At 47.7% G+C, this 12,036-nt stretch overlaps 1 long non-coding RNA gene across 6 annotated transcripts; it reads left to right on the top strand.

Annotated features, from left to right (window-relative positions):
* The first annotated feature begins 24 nt into the window (after positions 1-24).
* LOC106485301 (uncharacterized) lies at positions 25-8,078 on the top strand. Of its 6 annotated transcripts, XR_010883551.1 has the most exons (6): positions 26-139; positions 767-817; positions 5,954-6,105; positions 6,240-6,341; positions 7,174-7,288; positions 7,814-8,078. It is a non-coding gene; the product is annotated as an uncharacterized lncRNA (long non-coding RNA). The 6 variants fall into 6 exon arrangements; XR_010883549.1 differs by having other exon boundaries at positions 25-139; positions 773-817; positions 5,954-6,341; XR_010883547.1 differs by having other exon boundaries at positions 25-139; positions 770-817; positions 5,954-6,341.
* Positions 8,079-12,036: the final 3,958 nt, after the last annotated feature.

Genomic DNA, 12,036 nt, shown 5'->3' with positions numbered 1-12,036 from the left:
CCAAACGCACGCGCACACACACAGACACACAGTCCTTGTCCCGCGTCCCCAGCGCGAGTGTCACCGAGACGCGGGGAGGGAAGGCGCTGCCTTGCGCGGCCCGCGCAGCGCCGCCGCCGCCGCCGCTTACAGAGAGGAGGTAGCAGCATGGCTTTTTTTTGGGGGGGGGGTTTTAAAAAAAATAACCCTTCGGGTTAGGGGTGTGTGTGGGGGGGGTGGTCCCGGCTTGCCGCCGGCTTTGGGAGCGCATCGCTCCGCCGGGCGCGGAGCCGCCGCGTCCCGATCTCCCTCCCCCGCCCCATACACACCCCAAAACCCCTTTGCCCCGCAGGAGGCTCCCGAAATTGACCAGCTTGTCAGTTTCACGGCAGCGATGTTACTCCCAGTTTCATTCATAAAAAACTGCAAGGCAAAAAAAAAGAAAAAGAAAAAAAAATACAAGACCCCCCCCTTCCCTCCTTCAGCCTCCCACCTCCAGCCCGGCTTATTTTCTGGGGAGGGGGGTTTCTCTAGAAGTGGCGAGCAGGCTCCATCGCCGCTTATCACTTTTTTGGCGTGGGAGGCGTGTCGAGGAGGGGGCTGGAAATCGGGGACGGCGACGCGACACGCGCGCAAACACGCACCCGCCGCGCCGGGCTGAGGGCTGACTCATGGGGGAAACTGGAAATCAAGCCCTTCGCTCGCCTCGGGTTTCTCGTGTTTCTTTTCTTTTTTTTTTTCTTTCTTTTTTTTTTTTTTTTTCCCCCCTTCTCTGTTTTTCTTGCAGAAGCAGCGGATTTCTGCCGGGCGTTTGTGATTTAGAAGGAGCTGAACGGCCGTAAGTAGGGGAAAAGGAAAAAAAAAAACCCCAACAAAACAACAAAACAAAACCCCTCTCTAGATCTGTCGGAGAGCAGACGGTAAAAACATCAAGTTTGCGCAGCGTGGAGCTGTGTGCATTTCTCTTTTATTTTTTTGGAGCTAACGAGAGAAAAAAAAAAAGACAGAAAGAGGGAGAGAAAAACTCTACAGTCGGTTTGTTGCTTTTTTTTTTTTTTTTTTCACAGCCCCGTGGCTGTGAATAGGTGCCTTCAGCTAATTTTATGAAAAGGGGCTCTTTCCAAGGCTAAGGTAGAGTAGGGCTTCCTGTAAGAGAGAGAGAGAGAGGGGAAAAAAAAAAAGAGTTCAGCTCTTGATGCAATCTTTTCCTCCTCCTCCTTGCAAGCTCTCTGCCTCTCTCTGCCAGCCTCCGCGGACCTCGGCGGCTGCGTGCAGCTCCGGGGGGAGCGAGGCAGGTATAAAAACCCCCCACGGGCAGGACCCCATTGGTTGGCCCTAGCCAGCCTGTGACCGGCAGGCTGGGAACCACGGGGTCAGGCGTGCACCCCTCCCACCCCCATCCCAACCCCTTCCCACCCCCTTTCCCACCCCCCTTCCCCTCCGCCGTGCACGGAGCCTGCTCGCTGCCCGCACGGGCAACACATGCCTCCGGTTAGGCAGCGCATGCGGCTCCAAAGCCTGCGGGGTGGGAGGCTGGGGGGCATCACGGGGGGCTACTGGGGGCGGGGGGGCACTTAACAGCAGTGGCAAAAAACCATAGCGCTCCCACCCCCCTCCATCTGCGGAATATTTCTAAGGATAGTTTTCAAGCTCTTGCGCTGCGCATTAAAAAGCTATTTATTGGGCGGGGGGGTCAAGAAGGAGGGTGGATTGTTTTATTTTAAGAGCAGTTCCTCGGGGAATCCCGGCGCAGGTATTTTCACCTCTGTTTGGGTTTGCTTTTTGGGGCCTGGCTCCTTTCTGCCCACTGCACTCGGCTGGGGGGGGGGTATCAGGGGTGGGAGAGCCCGTGTCCCTTGGGGAAGCCAGTCATCTGTGTGTGTTTAAGTATGGGGCGGACTGAGCAAATATGTACTCAGGGCTCTATAGTCTTTCTGAGAAAAAAAAAAAAAAAATCCACCACAAAGTTTCAGGGGCCCTGTCGTGGTTTCTGTTCTTTCTGGGAGAGAGGGGAGACGCAGGGGTAAACCTCATATATTAAATTACCCCCACCCCCACCCCCACCAGGAAAAGGAAGCAGTATAAATAAACCAGGATCTTTGGGGGACAGTTGTGTCCATCCTGTGGTACCCCTCCATAACACATCCCTATGTGCAGGGTGCGAGACAGGACCAGGGATGCCTCCAGGCTGGTATTTCTCCCCTACAACATCTAATGATTAAAGGCAGATACCACTGAACTGCTGAAGCTGCACAAGAAGGAAATTGTTCCCTCCTTCCAGCTCTAGTTTAAAGCCTGCCCAAGAAGCACAGCAAGGAAATCTGACTCTGGCTGTGTCTCGCTCTTATAGTCACCATTATTATGGGGCATGTTTTCCTTGATCCCCATTATCCACAAGCAAAATAAACCCACATCTCAGGAGGCCCTAGAGCCAAAGCTGGCCTCTTGCCAGATATAGTAGTTAGGGCCTGATTCATTTCTCCCTGCCCATTCTCTTCTTGGTTATCCTAGGAAGATGGAAAGTGCAAGAGCTATAGTTCTTCTTTGGAGGGATGAGCATCAGACTCACTGCCGCTGAATCTAAAAGTGGGTTTCCCCGCAGGGTATCCATATCCCTCCTCCCAAATCACCCTGTGCAAGATGTATGTGAAGAGGGAAGAGATTCTTTGCCACAACCCCCCTGTCCCCATCCCTCTTTCAGATGCAGCCACAGGAATAAATCTAAGGTTCAGTTCACAGCTCACTAGCACTCATGTAGACTTTTCCCACTGTCCTGGATGAGCTCAGACCCACAGCAAATGTCTTCCTGGTTGCTGCTCCGCTCATCTCATGACCTTCTTCACTCTCCTCTGGGTGTAGTAGGTGAGCAGGAGGACAGAGCTGAACAGTAGGACTGTATGGGTGGCTGATGACAGATGTCCTCTAAAGTCACGGTGAATCATGTCCAGGGACTCTTAGTCAGGTACTGGAGTTGGAAGTGTGAGCATCTCTGCCATGCTCATGACCCCAGTACAGCTCTGCCCCAAACCAGCTTGTCCGTTCTTTGCTCCCATAAAAGTGGTTCCTCTCTGAGTCATGGGGTGCTGAGGATCAGGCCCTGCAGTTTTTAGGCCCCTAGCATCCTTGGAAGCCTGTGATGTATGCAAGGTCAGACCAGAAGCAAAGGCTGAAAGAGAAACTGAATTGCCGTGATCTGGATGGTAAATCTTCAACACAGGCAGGGCCGCTGTGAGCAGAGCAGGAAGAATGCAAGAGCAATTTTATGGGCTCATAAAGGTTATGGACCCATCCAGTTTAGTGTTTTCTCTCTGACAGTCCATGGCAGTGTATGCTATGGGAAGAAGATAAACTTATGGAGGTGCTTCTGCCATCTCCCCCCCCCCCCCCCAGACTGACCAAGGGATCTGCAACTCAGGGTCTTCCTCTGAGAATCCACAAGATCCTGTGGCAAGGCGTTCCACAGCTTAACTACATGCACATGAAGAGCTACCTCCTTTTATTTGTGCCGGACTTGCAACCTGCTAACTTCATGTGATAACTTTCTAGTTCCTGTGCTGGAAGAAACAATGAGCAGCCAGTCCCTCCTCACCCTCTCCTGGCCACTCAGGAGTTCATAGACTGCTGCTTTATTGCTCCTCCATCATTTTCCATCCCTGAGAGTCCTACCTGCTTCACTGTTGCTTATACAGAAGCTATTCCCTTGTCTTAGATCACACGTTCTGCCTTTCTCTGAGAACTTGGGACAAAGGGATCTGAACATACTGCTATCCCTTGTCCTCCCCACCACGTCCCCCAGCCACATACAACCTTTCCACCTCTGCCTTTGGTGGCTGCCTCTATGTGTGGAGTGGTAGAGAACAGGTCCTGTGCTGTGGCTCTACTGTTCTAGTTCATTTTTGAGCAGATCAGCACCAGGTACGCAGGAAAATGGTTTTGTCATCCTCCTTCATTCCCAGATGCTGTGTGTTTTCTCAGCCCTGGTTATAAGAGGATCCTTCCCCTCTCTATGGACTTTTGAAGGGGAAATAATTTATTCTGCATGCCTGGGTATCTGCTTTTGTTTGGGATGATGTATGTTTGTGTGAGCTCCCTGCTTGGACCGTGAAGGATGACCTCTTCCCACCATGGGAAACAGGACTCCTTTCTCCTTGGTAGATCTTTTCCAGGCTGGTGGTCCTGTCAAGGCAAAGGTAATTTGGACACCTAAGTTTTGTTTTGTTTTTCTTTTAGATTGTATCCATGAACATGTATATAATGAACTAAGAAGGAATGCATCACTAAATGAAGCCTATGTAATGCTGCTATTGTAAGGAGACATTGGGGATGATGGAGATTGAATTCAGTTTCTCCAATGTCTTACACCAACCCCCCCTAAAAGTTTTAGGTCCTTCTACTGATGTAAAACAGCATCAACAAAATGCATAATCAATTAAAAATGGCTAAGGATTTGGCCAGAAATGATTTCTATTGTGAATAGGTCCTACCTTGTAGCTAACGTTCGCAAAGCCCGATAATAAAATTCTTGTTTCCCTGGATTGTTTTCTTCCCAGCTGGGTGAATTCCTCTCTGCAGGAGCTGAAGTCCCATCCTAGATAAAAAATCTCCTGCCCCTTCTCCCCTGGGTCACCCAGGTTAAGTGAAACATGCACTGCTTACATCAGCTAAAGTCATTGATCAGAGGAGGGAAAGGTCTGACAAAAATGGGGCTGGCAGCCACTCTGCAAAAATCCTGCGTTGTGTAAGAAGCCGGTCCAATGATCTAATGTCACTGAGAGAGAGCTGGCCTTTCCTGCTCTGTTTCCACTTGGCTGTTGTTGGTGTTTTGTATGTAAAGTCAAGGTCAAAATAGACAAGAATGAACTTTGGCCAAGTCAGGTTTGTGCATCGGGCCAAATGATATGCATGGATTTGTGGCCATAATCATTGTATGTATGTGTTGCAAAAAGAGTTTTGATGTCAATGCTTTCCTTTGACATGGTCAAAGAAGAGAAGGAGGAAAATGAAATGAATACTTCAGCCCTTACAGTGTTTGCGCAAAGCTGGAGTCATACCTCTTGGCTGAGATGAGTGTGAAAACGTTGAGCGATGGCTTCTTTGCTGGCTCTCAAGGGAAACATCTGGTGTGTGTCTTATGGACAAAATCCAAGGTGAAAAGCTCAATCAAAGCAAAATAAAAAGCCATAAAAGGGGCTTGAGGGTAAGTCCTGGGCCACTCCGTTGGTTTTGTTCTTGGTGCCTCAGATCAGCTGTGGTGCAAGACTGAAGGGTTTTTACCATATTATTTTTTACCATAGAAGAGTTTTATCATAGTGAACAGCCCCTATTGGTATAGCCAGTGGAGGCCGTGGCTGGGACCTCCACATCCTTGCCATCATGCAGCTCTGTGATCTGGATGAAATTCTCCTGCTTCACCACTCCTTGTGCTTTGGATATCTTGCCTGACGAACCAATTTGCAGGAAAGGAAAAGCAAGGCTGAACATGCAGCCCAAATGCCAATGGCTCAGTTGAACTCCCTTTCAAGGAGACAGTGGCTTTCACGTTTTTGGCAAGCAGACGTGAGAAAACAAGCAGAATAGATGAAGTTGTGGAGGATGAGTTATTTTGTAGAGACGGTCTCAAGACCAGTTACACCTAAGAGGTAAATACATTGAGAACGTTATCAGAGATGTTGTTCTCACTCAGTAGCTTCTGGACGAAAGACAGACTCAATTTGCTAAATTGAAGAAGGGGTTGCTTTTTTATCTAGCAGTTTCCGCTGCAGATGCAATACTTGGCTTTGCACCAGGCCAGGCATGCATCTGCCCCTCATTATCACCAGTATGAATGATGCAGTCAGATGAAGCGAGATGAGCTTTTATTGTACGGTGCATCAAGCAGAAAGGAATCCTTCTGAATATCAGGATGAGTAGATTGTAAGGCTTAAATGGGTCATTAAATCATTTGTTCTGCTCTCTGCTATCACTCTACCCACAGCCTTTCAGAGAATCACCAGTACTCTGAGCCATCTAAGCGGGATTTTCCTGAGGGATCTCCTCCAGAAAACCATCCTATCTTCATGCCAAGGCTTCCAGGGATAGCAGATTACCTTCTCATTGCCATTCTTTGAAATACAGCACCCATCAACGGTTAATCACCTGAAACAGTAAAGAAAAACACAAACAAACAAACAAAAAAACCCCAGCCCCTTTTTCTAAGGGGTTTGGGGGTCACCTGGCTTGAATGTACAACCACTGGTCCTTCTGTTAACTTTCTCCAACAGCATCCCATTCTCAAGAAACAGGAGTGCCCTGAAAGTGAGTGACAGGACCTCTCCTCTTCCAGGCAGCCTGGGAATGCCAGCCTTTGGCTAACTGATGAGCAGGTGAGGCAGATAGATATGCTCCCCTTGTTGTTTGCTCTTCTTGACGTAGGCCTGACCTGAGATGATGACGTGAGCCCGGGCTGATGTGGGTGGAACTTAGATCTGAGTCTGGGCTCTGTAGAACAACTGACCAGTTCCCAGAGGTCCCAACTTTGTTGCTGAAAACAAAATCACAGTTCCCCTCTGTATCAGACTGCAGGAGTCACAAACGTCAACGTCAGCTGAAGACATGCCAGTCTGCAACAGTGCTGGTCCAGGGTCCACAGGACAGCACGGGTAGGACTGGGGAAATGTAGCTCTAACTTGCACCAATTTGCGCTGATCCCTCAGCCTTTGTGTTGGGTAGAAATCACCAGCCTGTCTTCTCCTAGTCCTTCACTGTTCTACTGTGGGGACAAAGTGGTGGGTAGGTGAGCACAAAAAGGAACAGAGTAAGCATAGCAAGCTCATCTCTTTACCAGGTGAGGTTTCCGCCATGCCAGTGACTGATCTGCATTTCAGTTCATTCACCATGGCTTTATCTTCTTGCAGAGCAGCAACTGATATCACGTTTGGCTTGTTCTCTTTTCATCCTTCCTGCGAAGGGTCTTTTGTGGTTTACCATGTTTTGAAATAACATCCTGACTTGAGAGAGGTGTTTCCGTAGATTTTACATGTGGTTACCCTGCCTGTTGCTCATCACATTTTAGCTATTTTGGCAATTTCTGCCCGCCACCGAACAACCTCATTCCCACCCTAGGGCTGAAGTGCATGTCTCAAGTCTGTATACTTTTCTCCGTATGCCCAAGGGTATGTTTTACCCCAATTTTTCCAATTTCCCCTCCTCCTCCAGGTGCATGACAGACTGATGGTGTCTCTGGCTACACACCTGGGTTGGAATCACCTTGTCCTTTTTTTTGTGTTGCCACCAAGGCACAGTCAGAATCGAGGAAAACTCCAGTTCAGAGGTAAGCAAGAAAAACCCCACTGAAGCTGCCAGGGGCTGAAACAATTTGGCAAACTTTACAGAAGAAAACTGCCAGTATGGAATGAAAAGATGCGAGCATTACTTCAACAGGAGAAGCTCTGATTAGCAGATTATCACTTAAGTGATGTTGATCCCAGCCACGCTGCCTTCCAAATGAGCCCTTTTACAGCTGCCAGCTGCACCATGGAGTCATGCATGTAAATAAGTGGGCCAGATCCTTTGCTGGCATCAGTCGAGGCAGCTTTGATGGACCGTCATTGAGTTACAACAGCTGGAGAAGTCTGACTATAACAGGGAGTCTGACTCGCCTCTCAGACTGGTTTGAGAGCTTTTGGGTGAGACAGCCTGAAACAGCCTGCGTATTGCAGGAGGGAACAGCTTCTCCGAATCCAACAGCATAAAAAACATAGCGCACTACAGCTGCAGGGACTCTGTAAACTTCGATTGTGTCCAACTGCTACCGGACAAGGCCTTCTTTGTATGTGATAGCTATTTTTCATTACAGATATGAGATTGAACCAGCAGACTCTGCAGTGGTGGCTGTAATGTGCTCCAAGCCAGCTGAAACCAGCGTGCGAAAGGCCTGTGCAAGTGGGGTGGCAGAAGCTGGAGTCACCTTATCGCTAGCCTCAGGAAAGATCCTTGCTGAGTCAGATAGGGGAATGATGAGGGATATTTTTTTTTTACACTTGCTGAGTCTGTAACCTGTTTCCTGGGACCATAAACCGGTATATAGCATCTTGCCCTCATAAAGCTCTATTTATCTCTGATGAGCTTGTTTGGTTGAGCGTGTGGGGAGCATGTGAGGGACTCTCATGAGTTCACCTCGCAATCTCGGAGCTGTGCTATCGCCCCAGGGTGAGCTTTCCCCAGAGTTCACAGTCCATTTCAGCTCTGATAAGCGTTCAAAGGTGATGGCTTGAAACCTGCAGAGCTAGCGGCGAGGGGGGGGAACAAGCTCTCTTTGTGAAGCTGTGCTAGCTGGTTGCTGCACGCTGGAAACAACGCAAATCCACGACTTGACGGGATGCACACACTAAAGTATATGCATGTGGGGCATGTGTTCGCAGCCATAAAAAAGCCTGCATGTTTCCACCTCAATGATGGTTCATTCTGTACAGGTAGAAGACAGTGCAGGGAGGAGGGTCAGGGAAGTCACATGGCTATTTGTTACATGACTTACAGCACACGGCATACGAGGAATTTCTAAAGGGGCTGGGGGTGGCTACAGTTCTCTAAAATCCATCATTAAATCCAGCTCTGCCTTAATATAAGTGTGTTGTGGGGAATTCAGGCAACCTGAATTTGAAGTTCAACCAGCTTCAGCTTTCTCCCAGGTTTTTCTCTCCAGGTAGATCTCTGCTTCTCTAGGAAGGATGGATACAAGCTCAGCTGCAGACACTGGCATAACCTGTAGCTGATGCTGTCTCTGTGTTCAGTGGATTGAATTAAATCTTTCATTCAGTTCCCCAGACAATCTAGGAAGGTCCTCAACCTTCGTCTTGAATGGGATTGCAGCCTAGTCTGGGACAACTCTGACCACAGATGTCAGCGTATTCAAGCCCTGGCAATTTTTAGGCTATTGAATTGAATGCTGGTTTGTCAGCATAACCTTGCTGTAGAGTTGGACTTTTCAACCTAGAAAAGAGGTTACTGAAGAAGAGGAAGGTGATAGATGGGAGAAAGATCTGTGAATATCATGAAGAAGGTAGTTGGGAAGGGGTTCTTCAGTATCCCTCCTATTAGAGCGATTGGGAGCACTGAATGGAAAATATGGGGGCAAGTTCAAAGTAAACAAAAGCATGTGCTGAAGCTGCAAAACTCCTTGCACAGGATCTTGTTTGCATGGATTCATAATGTGACTAGAATTCATGGAAGGAAAACAGCCATTTAGGACTTTTAAATACTGATATACCACCTAGAAGTTCTTTGAATTAGGGATTACTGAGGGCTGGAAAGTTATATGGGAAAACATCAGTACATATTCAGACTGTTCTTACAGTAATCAGTAATAATGGTACTGCTAGAAGTTATCAGTACAGTACCCAGTTTTTCAGTAGACATCCAGCATGAGCACTGCTGGAGGTAGGATATTATGGTAGGTGCTCCAGATCCCCCCATACCTCTCGTCTACCTGCACCACCGCCTCTCCAGCAGCACATGGGCCGTACACATCCAGTTCCTTTGGGTATGCCCCAGCCGACATGTGAGATCTCCATGGCTGCAAGTCAGGACTTAGAGATGTGATTGTGCAACCTATGACATGGAGGGCAAGGATGACCTGCAATCTGAAACCAGGGCCAGGCTTCAGGGCAGGCTTCTGCTCTGGGTGGGACTGGCTGCTGTCATGGACAGCAGCGGGCAATGGGCCATCCAGGTGATCATTGGCCTGAGCTGGCTGCAATGGTGAGCCAAAGGATGGGATAATGGTGACATACAGCTGATTAGGGCACTGGGAAACCAGGGGGTGGAGAGCTTTTCCAGCAGCAGTCTACAGGCAATCTGTCCCGTGCCTTCTAGTGATATAAATGCTGGAGCTTTACCTTTCTCCCGTCTCCATGTATTTTGGCAGGATCAGTTTGGTTCTGGCTCCTGCTCTTTGGGACATGTAATCTTAACATCATCTCTGCTCCCACAAAGCCTGGAGCTGGTCTTGCCAGGTGTCTCAAGAGCCTGTTTATGTCATCTATTCTGCTTGCCTCTGTTATCCAAGCCTGAAGCATTTCCCCCTGGTTATCACAGCCCTGAACTCCCCTGAGCAAGGCTTTCCCTCTTCATATGGAGGTTTCAGAGTTTGAAAATCTGCTGCTTCTCCTGGTTGCTAAAAAAAGTTGTGCCACATTTCAGGGTTCGACTCACCTGGCTTTTGTTTCCAGCTCTTGAGTTTTCTCATGCCTTTCTTTCATGCACAGAGAAAAGGCTTGGCTGTTCTTTCAGTCCTTACAAGCCCTCCTTTATCAAAATAGATGGCTTTTAAAAGTCATCTCTAGTTAATGCTTCCAGCCTACACCAGGCAAACTGAAAAAAAAATATATATTTTTATTGTCAATCACTGCAGACTCAGCGAAGTATCTGATTACTTCAAGCAACACATGATTATGGGCTATTTTCCTACTGTCCTGCAACATGAACCCCAGAAAGAAAGCATCCTGAGATACAGAAGTTCAAACAAAATAAAAGTTACCAGCATTTATGTATTAGAAGAAACATAATAAAATCCAGGCTGGCCCTACAGAAGTGAACATAAAATCCTTCTTTCTTTGTGATTTATTAGAGCTCCATATCCCTATTTTATTTTTAATTGGAAATAAGGAACTAAAGCACAGAAGAAATGCCACCAGCTGTTTGGGACCAATTTTTAAACATAGTTTACACAATAAAATCAGTGTAAGTTTTAATGAGCAGTTTCTGATATCCTTTTTGCCTTGAGGATCCAGACAGAGTGAAATATAGTCTCATTTCCCCTTTGAGTGTGGTGGTGAATCGTGATGACTTTGCATTGCCTTGCAGGTAGGACTTGCCACAGGGCTTGGCTGTTGGGAGGTCCGAGCTGGGGAATGGGAAAATGAGCTGAAATCATTGCATGCTGTGCATTCCCAGTTTGCACAGCTCACTGGGAGCTGCTGGAAGTTGCTTGAAGTGCTTTTGGGAGCAGATAGCACATGTCCAAGCTCCCCCTAGCATCACAGCCTGCAGAGAATGACTCTCAAATCTGGCTCAGGAAGGATACTCCAGCTGGACAACCTATGTGTCTCCATGGGATTGCTCTGTCCCAGATCACGAGCTCTATTTGTGGTGATGTCTCCAGGGTGCAGACAAAGAAGAGGCTCTGTTGGCTGTGGTCCCTCCATGAACATGGTTTCTGCTTTGTGAGCTCTCAGTCCTAAGCTTTTCATTAGCCTCTCATTCACTGAATCAACAAATGCCAGCTGGCTCTGTTACAGAAAACGACTGCTTCCACGATGCTGCTTGTGAGAGCCCCACATCTTACCTCTTGTCCTTGGAAAACCTGGCTCACTTGCCTACCTAGTGGGTTGTACCTCATTCCCACCCACTTTTCCAGGCCTGAAGAAGCCACCACACCTCCTGCCCCAGCTCTGTCCTTATTCACACATACAACCAGTGAGAAACTAATTTCACCTGTCAGGGGAAGTTTTGTAACAGCCGCTGGTGCAGAACTGATGCAACAGGGATGGTCCAAGGTTATAAATAAGGCAGATTGGTGGAGAGGCATGATCTCTTTCCTTAGGCCATAGATACAGCTAGAAAAACGTGAATATTTCAGCATAAAAGTCTTGAAAGAGGTGCTGGAAAAACAAGGCTGAAAGCAGTGCTTGTGGGCTGAAAACCTTTGTCTATTCCCTGTGTATTATGTGTTTTTACAAGAGAAATCCCCTTTTCTGCAAACCTCACATTTATCAGAAACAATGCTCTATGTTTTTGATTTTGATGACAGTTTCTCTGAAGCAGGAAACATGAGAGGATCTCTTTAGGGACAGACACTTCCTGCCATCTTTTGGATGTTACCTTGTCACTGGGCCTTCTTCTGCGCAGAAATATTGTGGTTAGGTCATCATTTTATCATCATAAAATACCTCTGGCTGTATTTTCTTGGCTAATGAAATAAAACGATTCTTTTCCCCAGTGAGATCAATGCAATGAAAGATGTTTTGTTTACATTGTTAAAAGCAACCCAACGCTTACTCCTTCCTCCTGTTTTCCTTCTAA

Source organism: Apteryx mantelli, chromosome 2 (assembly GCF_036417845.1).
Source record: "Apteryx mantelli isolate bAptMan1 chromosome 2, bAptMan1.hap1, whole genome shotgun sequence".
NCBI lineage: Eukaryota > Metazoa > Chordata > Aves > Apterygiformes > Apterygidae > Apteryx > Apteryx mantelli.
Note: the sequence above shows the minus strand (reverse complement) of the source record. Positions and strands in the feature narration are given on the sequence as shown.